The 15,690-nt window shown below is 43.0% G+C and overlaps 1 long non-coding RNA gene across 2 annotated transcripts in view; it reads left to right on the top strand.

Moving 5' to 3' along the window:
- Positions 1-15,690, top strand: part of LOC120400274 — a 169,914-nt gene that overhangs the window by 119,580 nt on the left and 34,644 nt on the right. For both annotated transcript variants that reach the window (XR_005595669.1, XR_005595670.1), the window contains exon 2: positions 12,866-12,939. This is a non-coding gene — a long non-coding RNA (uncharacterized LOC120400274). The remainder of the gene's footprint in view (positions 1-12,865; positions 12,940-15,690) is intronic.

Raw genomic sequence — 15,690 nt, 5'->3', positions numbered from 1 at the left:
TGGTTCATCTAGCCCAGTATTCTGTCTTCTGACAGTGGCCAGTGCCAGATGATTCAGTGGGAATGAACAGACTAGGGCAATTATTAGTGGTCCATCCCCTGTGGTTCAATTCTAGGTTCTGGACGTCAGATTTCACGACACTCTGAGTATGGAGTTGTGTCCCTGACCCTCTTGACTAATGGTCCATCAGTGCCTAACTTCCATGAATTTATCTAATTTTTTTAAAACTCTGTTATGCTTGTGGCTTTCACGGGATCCCCTGACAATGAGTTCCACAGGCTGCCTCTGAGTTGTGTGAACAAGTTCTTCCTTGTGTCTTGTTTTTTAAACCTGCTACCTATTAATTTCATTGGGTGATCACTGGTTCTTGTGTGATGTGAAGGGGTAAATAATACTTCCTTATTCACTTTATACCATTTGTGATTTTTTTAGACTGTCATATGCCTCCTCAGTTGTCTCTTTTTCTAAGCTGAAAAGTCCCAGTCTTTTTAATCTCTCCTCACAAGGAAGCTATTCCATACCATAATCATTTTTGTTGTTCTTCTCTGTTCTTTCTTCATCTCTAATGTATCTTTCTTGAGATGGGGCAACCAGAACTACACAAAGTATTCAAGGTGTGGGTGTACCATGGATTTATCTAGTGGCATTATGATATTTTCAATCTTATCTATTCCTTTCCTAACATTCTGTTGGCCTTTTTTGAGTGCTGCTGCACATGGATCAGATGTTTTCAACAACTATCCACAATGACTCTAAGATCTTTAAGTGGTAACTGCAAATGTAGACCCCATCATTTTGTATTTATAGTTGGGTTTATATTTTCCAATTTGCATTACTTAGCATTTATCAATATTGAATTTCATTTGCCGTTTTGCTGCCCAGTCACCCAGTTTTGTGAGATCTCTTTGTAACTTGTGGCACTCAGCTTTGGACTGAACTCTCTTGAGTAATCTTGTATCATCTGCAAATTTTGCTGCCTCACTGTTTATCCCTTTTTCTAGATCATTTATAAATATGGTGAACAGCACTGTTCCAATACAGATCCTTAGGTTAACTGCAGGGTCCCCTATCTCCACTGCGAAAACTGATTGTTTACTCCTAACCTTAGTTTCCCATCTTTTAATCACTTATTGACTCATGGGAGGATCTTCTCCAGGGCTGCCCGGGGGGTGGGGGGGGCAAGTGGGGCAATTTGTGGCTTGCCCCACAAGAATATAGTATTCTATAGTATTGCAACTTTTTTTTATGGAAGGGGCCCCCAAAATTGCTTTGCCCCAGGCCCCCTCAATCCTCTGGGCAGCCCTGATCTTCTCTTATCCCATGACTGCGCACTTGGCTTAAGAGCCTTTGATGTGGTTATCTTTCTTTGTCATACCTAAATGGCAGTTCACTGTTAGCTGGGTGCTGGATTAACATTCTTTAATCAGACAAAATTCCTATGGACTTGAGTTAGTTCAGTTTGTAGAAAAAGCAAAGGTTCTTTGCATCCTTTAAGTAATCAGTATACTTGTAATTTTTATTCGGATGTTGAAGAAAAATTTTCTCTTTGAGCCAATCTGTGGATCTCTAATAGAAGCATTTATTTATTTTGGACTTTTTTTTTGTTATTCATGAAAAACTTCCATTGGGTAGAATTTCTGCATGTGGAAAAAATGCAGAATACATGGTACTGGACTACTTCAGCATAGCTTAAAGGGTGTAATTTTGCTATTGGGATCCCCTATTCAGTTTTTTTGATCTTAACTTTTTGTGTGTGATGTAGAGTAGTGAGTTCTACCCCTGAGAGAGATTTTAGGTTGTTCACAGTTTATACTTTTAATACTTTCTTTATCCTTACTCTGCCAATAATTTTATCACCTTCTCTGCAAATTGTTGACTTTCTTTTTGCCCTGCTAAAGAATAATTTTTGTATTGTGTGTTAATTTATTATGCTTAAAGATACAGGAGTGAGATGAGAAATTTCAGATATTTGTATTCTTTTATTCTTCAGCTTTCAACTTGAAGTATTACAAAATGATGTATTCCAGTGAGAATTATGAGCTACTGAATAGTATGCATAATCTTTTCTTGAGGATTTTTACATGTTCAAGTGTCTCATAATATCGTTCCCCTGATCGTTATTAGGTTTGGTAGAATGTAGTTTCTGTGATTTTGTCTTCATTAATAATAGTTCATCTTTTGGCATTAAATTTCTTTTTTACTTGATTAAAAACTCCTCCCCTAATAAAATAGATGTTATGTTATGCAGTTTCTTGATAAAAATATATTTTGAATTCACAATGGGTGCGTACTTCCCAAGAATTGTGAAACTTCTTCATTATCTGGTTCTGTAGAAGAAATTAGGATAATTTTATGTATTGCATCTTTATTCTTTGTGTAAGGAAAAAAATCTTGACCAGTCCATCTTTTTCTAATTTATAATGTTCTGCATTAGGCAAATAAGGTTTCTCCAATAATAGTACTTTGGAGTTTACATAAATTATTTAGTACCGTTTTACTTTTTTCTAGGTGGTCTACATTCAGACCCACTGTATTATGTTGAGGAAAGCTATCTTGTTTGTACATTTGTATTGTATATCTGTCGAAGACAATGTTTCCCAAATCGTGGGTCCCAACCCACCAGTGGGTCACGGGAAGGTTCTAGATGGGTTGCCATGTCCAGGGTGAGATTATACCATCACTGGGCTCTGGCCTAGGCAAACATATAGTTCTCCTGGTCCAGTATGGGAGTGTTGGAGAATGAGCCTGCCCCACTCTCATCCAGCAGTAGCAGCTCCTAGCATGTGAGGCTATGTCCAGTTCCCCACTCAAGGTGTTTTGACCTGGCACACAGCATTGCAGTGCCACTCAGGTTTGGCCCAGCTGCTCTTCAAGGGTTGGCCAGGCCAAATTTGAGTAGCATTCACGTTTCATAGATTCCAAGGCCAGGAAGGACCATTGTGAGCATCTAGACTGACCTCCTGTATAACACAGGCCATAGAACTTCTCTAAAACAATTCCTAGAGCAGATCTTTTAGAAAAACATTGAATTGTGATTTAAAAAATGTCAGTGATGGAGAATCCACCACCACGCTTGGTTAATTGTTCAGATAGTTAGTTATCCTCACTGTTAAAAAATTGCCTTTATTTCCATTCTGAATTTGTCTAGCTTCACCTTCCAGCCATTGGATCATGTTGCACCATTCTCTGCTAGATTGAAGAGCCCGTGATTAAATATTTGTTCCTCACATAGATCCTATAGATACCCTTTGCTCCAGGTCACAGTTCTGCCCCCTCATCATAGAATCATAGAATCATAGAATTCAAGATCAGAAGGGACCATTATGATCATCTAGTCTGACCTCCTGCAAGATGCAGGCCACATAAGCCGATCCATCCACTCCTTAGCAAGCGACCCCTGCCCCATGCTTCGGAGGAAGGCGAAAAACCTCCAGGGCCATTGCCAATCTTCCCTGGAGGAAAATTCCTTCCCGACCCCAAATATGGCGGTCAGCTGAACCCCGAGCATGCGGGCAAGACTCTCCAGCCATACCCTCTGGAAAAGGTTATATCATATCATTGACCCATTGTACTATTTACCAGTGTGGCACTTAATTGACCTATTGACTAAGCCCGTTATCCTATCATACCATCTCCTTCATAAACTTATCTAGCTTAATCTTAAAGTCATGGAGGTCCTTCACCCCCACTGTTTCCCTCGGTAGGCTGTTCCAGTATTGCACTCCCCTGATGGTTAGAAACCTTCGTCTAATTTCATGCCTGAATTTCCTGACTGACAGTTTATATCCGTTTGTCCTCGTGTCCACATTAGCACTGAGCTGAAATAATTCCTCTCCTTCCCTGGTATTTATCCCTCTGATATATTTAAAGAGTGTAATCATATCTCCTCTTATCCTTCTTTTGGTTAAGGAAAACAAACCGAGCTCCTCAAGTCTCCTTTCATACGACAGGGCTTCCATTCCTCAGATCATTCTAGTGGCCCTTCTTTGTACCCGTTCCAGTTTGAATTCATCCTTCTTAAACATGGGAGACCAAAACTGCACACAATACTCCAAATGAGGTCTCACCAACGCCTTATATAACGGGACTAGCACCTCCTTATCCCTACTAGAAATACCTCGCCTAATGCATCCCAAGACCGCATTAGCTTTTTTAACGGCCACATCACATTGCCTACTCATAGTCATCCTACGATCAACCAGGACTCCTAGGTCCTTCTCCTCCTCCGTTACTTCCAACTGGTGCGTCCCCAGCTTATAACTAAAGTTCTTGTTAGTCATCCCTAAATGCATAACCTTACACTTCTCACTATTGAATTTCATCCTGTTACTAATACTCCAGTTTACAAGGTCATCCAAATCTCCCTGGAGAATATCCCGATCCTCTTCCGAATTGGCAATACCTCCCAACTTGGTGTCATCCGCAAACTTTATCAGCCCACTCCTACTCTTGGTTCCCAGGTCAGCAATAAATAGATTGAATAAAATCGGACCCAAAACCGAGCCTTGAGGAACTCCACTGGTAACCCCCCTCCAACCGGACAGTTCCCCCTTCAATACTACCCTCTGCAGTCTCCCCTTTAACCAGCTCCTTATCCACCTCTGGATTTTCATTTTGATCCCCATCTTTTCCAATTTAACCAGTAATTCTTCATGCGGTACCGTATCAAACGCCTTACTGAAATCCAGATATATTAGATCCACCGCATTTCCCTTGTCTAAAAAATCTGTTACTTTCTCAAAGAAGGAGATCAGGTTGGTTTGCACGATCTACCTTTCGTAAATCCATGCTGTAATCTATCCCAGTTGCCATCGGCCTCATGCTCCGGAACCACTCTCTCTTTTAAGATTTTTTCCATGACTTTGCATACTACAGATGTTAAACTAACAGGCCTGTAGTTACCCAGGTCACTTTTTTTCCCCTTCTTGAATATAGGAACTACATTAGCTAATCTCCAGTCAGACGGTACAATCCCCGAATTTAGAGATTTATTAAAGATTATCGCTAACGGGCTAGCAATATCCCTCGCCAATTCCCTTAATATTCTAGGATGAAGATTATCCGGGCCCCCCGATTTACTTCCGTTAAGCTGTTCAAGTTTGGCTTCTACCTCAGATACCGTAATGTCTACCCCCATATCTTCATTCCCATCGGTCCCTCTATCACTATTCCTTAGCCCTTCATTAGCCTCATTAAAGACCGAGGCAAAATATTCGTTCAGATATTGTGCCATTCCAAGATTATCCCTAATCTCCACTCCGTTTAAAGTTTTAAGCGGTCCCACTTCTTCTTTCTTGGTTTTCTTCCTATTTATATGGCTAAAAAACCGTTTGCTATTGGTTTTAATCCCCTTCGCTAGATCCATCTCCACTCGTCGCTTTGCCTTTCTCACAGCTTCCCTACACCCTCTGACCTCAATAAGGTAGGTTTCTTTGCTGATCCCTCCCATTTTCCACTCCTGGTACGCTTTCTGTTTTTTCTTAATGACCCCTCTAAGACGCTTGCTCATCCAGCTCGGTCTAGAACTGCTACCTATGAGCCGTTTCCCCCTTCTCAGGTTACATGCCTCTGACAACTCCTGCAACTTCAACCTGAAGTAACCCCAGGCGTCATCTGCCTTTAGATCCCTAAATATGTTAGCCCAGTCCACTTCCCTAACTAGTCGCCTTAATTTAGTAAAGTTAGCCCTTTTGAAATCGTACACCCTAGTCTCAGATGCACTATTGATTATCCTCCCATTTATTTGGAAATGAATTAGCTCATGATCACTCGAGCCAAGGTTGTCCCCTACAACAATTTCCTCAACAAGGTCCTTGTTACTCACCAAAATCAAATCTAAAATGGCATCCCCCCTCGTCGGTTCAGCAACCACTTGATGAAGGAATTCATTAGCTATCACGTCTAGGAAAAGCTGAGCCCTATTATTATTACTAGCATTTGTTTCCCAATCTATATCCGGGAAGTTAAAGTCCCCCATGATCAAGCAGTTCCTATTAGTGTTTACCTCCTTAAAAACATTAAAGAGCTCTCTATCCGTCTCCAAGCTAGATCCCGGCGGTCTATAGCACACCCCAATCACTATCCCGGGTGAGGCTCTGGTAGTTTTCTTCCCCAATGTGACCATTGCCCAAACAGACTCCGTATTATCCATTGCATTGCTAGTTATCTCATTACATTTCACCTCATTATTGATATACAATGCTACTCCCCCACCTTTACCTTTGCATCGGTCTTCCCTAAACAGCACATACCCTTCCATACCTGTACTCCAGTCATGGCTACCGTTCCACCATGTTTCGGTTATTCCTACGATATCCGGTTTCAATTCCCGGACCAGGAGCTCCAGTTCCTCCATTTTGTTACCTAAGCTTCTCGCATTGGTGAACAAACATCCTAATTTTTCCTGTTGGGCTCCTCTCATTCTTTTCACCCAACTCGGTAGGGACACAGTACTTCCAGTATGACTTGTAGATCTAGTATCCGTCCCCCCTCTCTTCCTTACACGTAACCGCCCCCCTCTGGCTATATCTGTTGTTATCTTGTTGTCCTCACTCCCAATGTATGAATTTGGCGTGGAGAGCACCAGGACCTCTCCCGACCATCTCCCCCCAGTGTCTAGTTTAAAGCTCTTTTAATCAGATGAGCCAGCCTCCCTCCTAGAAGTCTACTTCCTTCCCTACTTAGGTGGAGCCCATCCCTTGAGAACAGTTGTCTGTCCCCAAAAGCCTCCCAGTGCCCATACATCCCAAAGCCCTCCTTGTAACACCACTCCCTCAGCCAACTATTAATCGTCACGATCCTTTCACCCCTTTGGCGCCCTTCCCTAGGGACAGGTAGAATCCCACTGAAGATCACCTGAGCCTCAATTTCCTTGAGCGTCTTACCCAACCTGGCATAGTCTCCCTTGATCCTCTCTAGCGAGAATCTAGCCGTGTCATTCGTTCCTACATGAAGGATGATCAAAGGGTTCTTACCTGCTCCTCTTAGGATCCTTTTCAACCTCAGGTCCACATCCCGTATTTTAGCACCCGGTAGACAGCACACCCTTCTGTTCTCCGGATCGGCCCTGGTCACAGGCCTGTCCAACCTTCGCAGTATGGAATCCCCAATCACGTATTTGACCCAGCTGTTCCTCTGTTATAATAGGTTTGACCTGGCTGCCCCTCTAAGTGGTGCTGCAACCCCGTGCAGTAGGTAGCAGTGTCTGGAGCAGGGAGCCAGGCCCAGCTCTCTGGGACAGGAGCCACTGCTGCAGGGTGAGTGAAGGGTGGGTTCATTCTCCATTCCTCCTAGTCCCCCTGCCCCTCCCCCCCCAGGGCCTTTTCTCCACAGGAAACTGGGATTAGGGTTGTTGTGTCAGGGTGGAGAATGGTGGGTTGCAGGGGGGGAAAAAGACAAAAATGCTGTTGGTGGGTTGCTTTAGTAAAAAGTTTGGGAACCAGTGATATAAGGTACTTCTGTGGCCCCCATTGTGCTTTTATACCCTTGTGAGGTAGAAAAGTGCTATTATCATCATTGTACAGATGGAGAACTGAGACAGAAGGCTTTTCTGCACTGCCTTGCAGTTCAGGACTGTAGGGATGTGACTAGCAGTGCATAACAAAGAGCTGCACAATTACTCCCCCCCTGTGGACACTGTGGGTGTGAACTAAAAATGCTTTTCAAACAGGATTACATTAATGAGAACTAGGAACCTTTTAGTTCAGACCTGCAGTGCCAAAGTGAAGAGATACAGTGCAGCACTTTGAGCACTGCTATTCACGCCCCCATAGTCTAAACTGCACGGCAGAGTGGACCTAGCTTAAGTGATTTACCCAAAGTCACACAGGAAGTCTGTGATAGAAATAGAAATTGAACCTGGGTCTTCTGAGTGCCAAGCTACAACCCTAACCATTGGACCATCCACTCTCTCGTGTGTGTGTGCGCGCGCGCATGTGCGTGCGCTCTCAAAACTTTATCTATTTTGTTTTTCTTTTTTTCTCTGCATTTTAAGTATCCTAAATCTCTTATTTCCCCCCCAGTTTCTTTATTTTCCTGTATAGTTATGGAGATTGATTGAAGAGTAAAATACATAACCCCCCCAGGTGATCGTGTTGTTAAATATCAATAATGATTGCGGATGATATAAAATTGAATGTAATAAATCTACATGAGCGTTGGTGTAATCAGTACCTTCATTTTTTAGGAAAATGAGGATCATGGGTATGGAATCCTGGCCACACTGAAGTTAATGGGAGTCTTTCCATTGACTTCAGTGAAATCAGGATTTCACCAATGGTGAGTAAATGACTAATCTTGGTCAGGTGTGGGTTTGTTGTTTGCTTTTCTTTTAAGAGAAGCAAAGTGGCTTAAGTCTATTTTATGCAAAGCTCCACCCCATTAGAAAACTTAGTGGAAGACTGGGTAGAAGGATGGTCCAAAGGCTAAGTGCAAGAACTTTCTCTAACCTGTTGTGACAGATTAGAATCAATCCGATTGGCTGGGGAATAGCTCAGTCCATCCTTTCCTTGTGTAAAAAGCATTTCTGCAGAGAGGGTGGAATCTTAGGTTTCCTCCTTACTGGGACTTTGCTTTGCCTTAAGTCTGCATTTCCAATGTCTGGATAATAACTAAATAAATAAGAATAAGAGATCTTGCCTTTAGATGGTTTCACTTTCACCATGCCTGTTAGTCATAACTTTCACCATGCCTGTTCACCTATGGCAGTTGCCTGAGCAATTGGAGATGCACACAGTACTCTCAATAGCATCCCCTGTTGGTACAACATGGAGATGCTGGAAGTAAGAAGAGGTGGGAGAAAGAAGAAAGGCGGGGAAGCCTTTAGTGTTAGGAAGAATTCAGTTATAATAAGTAACAGATCAACAGATGCTGACTTCAGAGAAGGCAAAATTAAGGTACCGAAGTAAGTTTCAGCCCTTTGTTGGTTTTATACTAGTCTAAATTGGAATAAACTGTAATTTAATCTCAGATTATGAACAATAGAAAACAGGAGGTTATAATGGAAACATTTTGCAACTTTAACTACAGCATTTGTGAACAGAAAACATTGTAATCTTATGGGTATTAATCAGTCTGTGATCTAGTGGATAAAGGGCCAACTAGATAAAGAAGCTGCCTGGGACAGTAATCAGAGAGATGCAAGTAAGCCTGCCTCTGATTGTTGTTCTCTCCTTTCCCTAAAGCATGTCTTTTGGACATGGTGTAGTTTATTTCAGCCTTTTGATCCATTAACTACTCTTTGGGCCTGGTTTCTTTTTTCATACACTTTTATGGTGGGTTTTTTTTTTTTAAAGAATGTATGGTGAGGGCATATTTTCCCCTGCTGCTTCAGACTATATGAACTTTGTGTGTTGTGAAACTTTTTTTTCTCCTTCTGTCATTTTTAACTTGAAGCTTTGGGAAGCCATGCCTAACAGCTCTTCAACTCTATCTAAAGAGCAGCAAAGAATCCTGTGGCACCTAATAGACTAACAGACGTTTTGCAGCATGAGCTTTCGTGGGTGAATGCCCACTTCGTCGGATGGCATCCGACGAAGTGGGCATTCACCCACGAAAGCTCATGCTGCAAAACGTCTGTTAGTCTATAAGGTGCCACAGGATTCTTTGCTGCTTTTACAGAACCAGACTAACACGGCTACCTCTCTGATATCTATCTAAAGAAACATCCTAAGCCCCTTTCTACTGCTATCACCCAGTGCACATTCACTTCCTACTGCATATGAATTGAGCATGGATCAGGAAACGGACTTCGAAGAAATGATTGCTAGAAATCTCGAGCTGTTCCACAGAAGATTAGATGCACTGCATGATTTCCCTTCTCGTTTCAGGGGTAAAGACTGAGCCAACAATGCAAGAGGAAAATAATGAATGATCAGGAACCAGCAGGTCCAATTCTACCCTCAGTTAGACTGGTACAACCTAACTAAAAGACTTTGGCCCAATGATGACTTAGCAAAAAGCTCCTATAAAGAGAACAGAGACAGAAAACAAACCCATGCAATACAGAAATGAGAAATTAAGAGAGCCAAAACTTGAAGTCTTAAGTCTTTAGATGACACTGAGAAATAAGAGCTGGTGATTTTTGCTTTCACCCCTCCTCCCCCTTATTTTTTAAACAGATTGGTCAATGAAACTTCTGGGTCTTCAGCCTGTTAATTTCTACCTTCATCTGTTCGTTCTACATGGACAATGCTTAGTAACTCTAAGGCTGTTGCTTTGGTATGTTCATAATTAAGGCTTGTGAGAGACAAATGGCACATATGGACTTGCAGGGTTGTGAGTTTAATCCTTGGGACTGGCAAATCTGCAGCTGGTGCAGACTTTAGGGTGCATGGAAAAAGTCTATCACCTTCATACTTCCCCAATCCCTAGGGCTGCTGAGGGCTTATTCACATACCAACACAAGTTAGAGAAGTCACAGGGCCATTATGTAAGTGAGAAGTAGGTGGAGCACAGAAGCATTCCTGCTGTGTCCCTGAAATACTGCCTATGATGCGGTCTGCCAGGCAGGGTGATGAGGGCATGGCTATGACAGCTCTATTTAACTACCTAGGGGTTCCCCAAACCGGGGGAATCCTCAGTTGCTGGATTAGGATAGATCACGTGGCAACTTTGCACCACTGGAGCAGTGCAAAAGGCTGTGTCCTTGGTCAGGATTTAGCTCCATCAGTTTTGAATCTGCCTAGAGGGCACTGATGCACTGGTTAAGTACAGGAAGAGGGCCTTCTGATGTGTTTAATGTGAAAGATGGTCATTTGGGAAAGGAGTTAATTTCAGAAAGGGACATATCTCAGTCCTATATAACTGATTGCAATGGTGAATTTTACCCAGAAAAGCTTTAAAGTTCCTTTAAGAATGGGTTGCCATCTAGACTTGGAGGAAAGCTAAGATTTGAATATGATTAAGAAAACACCACCATTAACGGACATACTGTTAAATCCCAGATAGTGACAAGACAGAGCACCTGAAAAATGCCAGAGAGGGTGCACAGTGGTCCACACCACCAAGCTGTCACCTCATTTAGATAAGAAATTGAGAGAAGAGACAGCCTCATCATTTGCTAATCTTGAGAATTCAATCTCTGAAATAAAACAAAGCTTAATAAAAACAGATGAAGGGGCAGACTAACTGGAACAGCAAACGGGGAGGGGGGAAGAGTGGAAAAAGTATTGATTCTTTTTATTGAAGCAAAAGACAATTGTGCACAAAATGATACTTTACAAAACAAAATAAGAATGAATAATAAAAGATTTTATGAGTGATCAGAATAAGAAAATTATTAAATGTTAGAATTACTGCCTTTATTTTAAAATTAAGTGCTAGAATTAAATGGGAATTTTTATTGGATTTTAGTATAAAGCCATGGGACACTGATCCAAAGGAGACAGAGTATGTTTTGGGATAATGTGGGGGTGGTAAAACTTGTGAATGGAGGCTAGAATGGATCATACTGTTGATTTAACTGGTGATTACTTGGATTTATACTGATTGCATTGCCAAGAAATGCATTTGGACCACATTATTATTGCAATAGCACCTGCTGGACTCAATGAGAATCAGGCCCCATAAATTAATGGATTTTGATGGATTGTTTGGGAATATGTAGTGTAATACACTTGTAATAAGTATTTTGGCAGACTTTAAAGATAAAGATTATTAAACTGGAAGCTGCCCTTGTATTGTAATTGGACATGCTGCTGCACTTTCCTGAAACTGCTGTTACATAACAATGAACACATTTAATTTATGTCCTGGGATCTTGAATATAGTCATCTGGGATATTTTGAAGGTGATCTGTTCTTAACATTCCTTCTCCTCCTAATACATATGGGCATTGTATTTGTAGCTACATTTTGCTACTCTAACCAGAAATATTGAATATGTTGCTAAAAGAAATACAAAGAAAAAAGCTGCTCACTCTAACTCACTTTAAATATAACTTCATTACTTTGTTTTGTTTTAATGGGCTTGGTTTTGAGTTATAAGAGTTTTAAGACATTTCCAAATTTACATGGAGTACTGCAGAAATATAAATTTCGCCGCTTGTTTTTCCCTTTATTATTGAACATATGCCTTGTAGAAGAGATAATATTGTGGTGCAAACTTGATAAGGAAGTTATCCCAGAAATAAGAGAAAGGGACTATTGGATTGCTTTGTTGATAATGCAAATGATGATAAGAACAGCACTATTGTTCCACATAGGGACAAGGGCGGCTCCAGGCACCAGGGCACAAAGCGCATGCCTGGGGTGGCAAGCTGCGGTGAGGGGCAGCCTGCCAGTCGCTGTGAGGGCAGCAGTCAGGCTGCCTTTGGCGGCATGCCTGCAGGAGGTCCGCTGGTTCTGGGGTTTCGGCGGTGGGTATGCCAAAGGCACGGGACCGGCAGACCTCCCACAGTCATGCCGCCAAATCTGCGTTACCAGTGGACCTCCCGCAGGCGTGCCACCGAAAGCCGCCTGACTGCCGTGCTTGGGGTGGCAAAATACATAGAGCCGCCCCTGCATAGGGAAGCACTAGAATACAAATGGACATGCAGTGCTAAGGAAATAAGAATGCAGGATGTATTATTGCAACAGAACCCGTAATAAAGACACGAAAGGAGCATGATTTCTTCCTATACTAAGGTCTTTAGAACCTCCTGGGAGGAACATCCTAATGAAGAATTAAAATATTCCATACTTCTCTCAAGAACAGACATCTCAAGTGATCTAGCTGGGAAGAAGTAACTCATCCTTATCATGCAAAACATCTAAGCAATTGGTTTGAATTGCTTTATGTGCATTTTGAAAAACATAAATTGCTGTTGTGGGATTTTGTCCCACCTCATTTTTCTCCCCCCCCCCCCTCTCTCTCTCTTTTTAAACAGCTCATAACTTGAGGAATCTAGACACCATTTTAAATCTATGAAAGATGTTGATGGTGACCATGACACTAATGAAGGTGAGGCATTTAACTTTCTTTTCCCTAGAAACATACAGGCCATAAAATGTTAGAATGGGGTTAGAAACATCTAATGTACCCAATGTTCGTTCCCCCCCCCCCCCCCCGTCTTCACGAACAAGGTCAGCTCCCAGACTACTGCATGGGGCAGCACAGTATGGGGAGGAGGTGACCAGCGCTCTGTGGAGAAAGAAGTGGTTCAGGACTATTTAAAAAAGCTGGATGAGCACAAGGCCATGGGGCCAGATGCATTGAATCCAAGGGTGCCAAAGGAGTTGGTGGATGTGATTGCAGAGCCATTGGCCATTATCTTTGAAAACTCATGGTGATTGGGGGAGGTCCCAGATGACTGGAAAAAGGCTAATGTAGTACCAATCTTTTAAAAAGAAAAGGAGGAGGATCCAGGGAACTACAGGCCAGTCAGCCTCACCTCAGTGCCTGGAAAAATCATGGAGCAGGTCCTCAAGGAATCAATTCTGAAACACTTAGAGGAGCGGAAAGTGATCAGGAACAGTCAGCATGGATTCACCAAGGGCAACTCATGCCTGACTAAACTAATTGCCTTCTATGAGGAGATAACTTAGTCTGTGGATGAGGGGAAGGCAGTGGACATGTTATTCCTTGACTTTAGCAAAGCTTTTGATACGGTCTCCCACAGTATTCTTGCCAGCAAGTTAAAAAAGTATGGGCTGGATGAATGGACTATAAGGTGGATAGATCGTCGGGCTCAACGGGTAGCGATCAATGGCTCCATGTCTAGTTGGCAGCCAATATCAAGCAGAGTGCCCCAAGGGTCGGTCCTGGGGCTAGTTTTGTTCAAAACTTCATTAATGTTCTGGAGGATGGCGTGGACTGCACTCTCAGCAAGTTTGCAGATGACACTAAACTTGGAGGAGTGATAGATACACTGGAGGGTAGGGATAGGATACAGAGGTACCAAGAAAAATGAGAGGATTGGGCTTTATAAAGCCGTGCACAAGCGACCAGGGAGCTTTGCGAACAGGGGATGCTAACAGGAAGTTTCGCAAGGGAGTTTAGAAGGGGAGTGGGAAGGGAGCGAGAGTCCCTTGCCAGCCGTAACCCCTTCCCTGTGCCCCCCCCCCAAATCCTAAAACCTATAAACCAAACTACATTCAAAACCTCTTTCTTTAAACCACCCTTACATTAACTAGGAGACAATGCAGGCAGAAGCCCAGCAGCAGGGTGGGGGCTATCCAGTTTATTGCGCTGAGTGTAGCATGTATGATTACCTGCCCTGTGGGCGGGTGGCGTATGTGTGCAGTCGGTGCAAGGAGCTCCTGGCCCTCAGAGATGATGTACGGACTTTGGAGGCCAGGGTGGCGGAACTGGAGGAGCTAAGAGAGGCAGAGAGGTATGTTGATGAGGCTTTCCGGGACACTGTAGAATTGTCCCACCTCCGCTCAGACAGCTCCTGTGCTGTTGAGGAGGAAGAAAGGCCCAGGGAAGCAGAGCAGTCAATGGGAGCAGAGGGAAACCTTCCCATAGTTGGGACCCTCCTTCCAGATGGTGCTGGGGTTGCCTCTCGCACTGAGGTTGCTTCTCCGGGGGAGGGAACTCCAGTTTCTAGGAAAAGGCAGGTGTTAGTAATGGGAGATTCGATTATTAGAAATGTAGATAGCTGGGTCTGTGATGACCGGGAGAACCGTATGGTGACTTGCCTGCCTGGTGCGAAGGTTGCGGATCTCTAGAGGCATCTAGATAGACTTATTCTTAGTGCTGAGGAGGAGCTGGTGGTCGTGGTACATGTAGGTACCAATGACATAGGGAAGGGTAGGAGAGATGTCCTGGAAGCCAAATTTAGGCTGCTAGGGAAGAGACTGAAATCCAGGACCTCTATGGTGGCATTTTCAGAAATGCTCCCAGTTCCACGCGCAGGGCCAGGTAGGCAGGCAGAGCTTCAGAGTCTCAATGCGTGGATGAGACGATGGTGTAGAGAGGAGGGGTTCACGTTCATTAGGAACTGGGGAAACTTCTGGGATGGGAGGAGCCTATACAGGAGAGATGGGCTCCACCTAAACCAAAGTGGAACCAGACTGCTGGCACTAAACATTAAAAAGGTTGTAGAGCAGTTTTTTAAACTAAGAGATGGGGGAAAGTGGACTGCTGCAGAGGAGCGTGTGGATCGGACACAGACTTCTCTTAGGGGAGAGTCTGATGATAGAGAATCTCCAGGTTATAGTCAGGAGCAGAGGACTGAAAAGTATAATGTAAGGGCCGGATCAGATGATAAACAGTCACATAAAAAAGAATCTGGCACATCAGAAAAAGGCAGGCTAATAAACAGGGACAAGTTTTTAAAGTGCTTGTACACAAATGCCAGAAGTTTAAATAATAAGATGGGTGAACTAGAGTGCCTTGTGATAAAGGAGGATATAGATATAATAGGCATCACAGAAACCTGGTGGACTGAGAGCAACCAATGGGACACAATCATTCCGGGGTACAAAATATATTGGAAGGACAGAACAGGTCGTGCAGGGGGAGGAGTGGCACTATATGTGAAAGAAAGTGTAGATTCAAATGAAGTAAAAATCGTAAGCGAATCCACATGTTCCATAGAGTCTCTATGGATAGAAATTTCATGCTCTAGTAAAAATAGAACATTAGGGATCTATTATCGACCACCTGACCAGGACAGTAATAGTGATGATGAAAAGCTAAGGGAAATTAGAGAGGCTATCAAAATTAAGAACACAATAATAGTGGGGGATTTCAATTATCCCCATATTG

Source organism: Mauremys reevesii, linkage group 3, assembly GCF_016161935.1.
Source record: "Mauremys reevesii isolate NIE-2019 linkage group 3, ASM1616193v1, whole genome shotgun sequence".
Taxonomy (NCBI): domain Eukaryota; kingdom Metazoa; phylum Chordata; order Testudines; family Geoemydidae; genus Mauremys; species Mauremys reevesii.
This window is presented reverse-complemented; position numbering and strand designations above follow the sequence as displayed.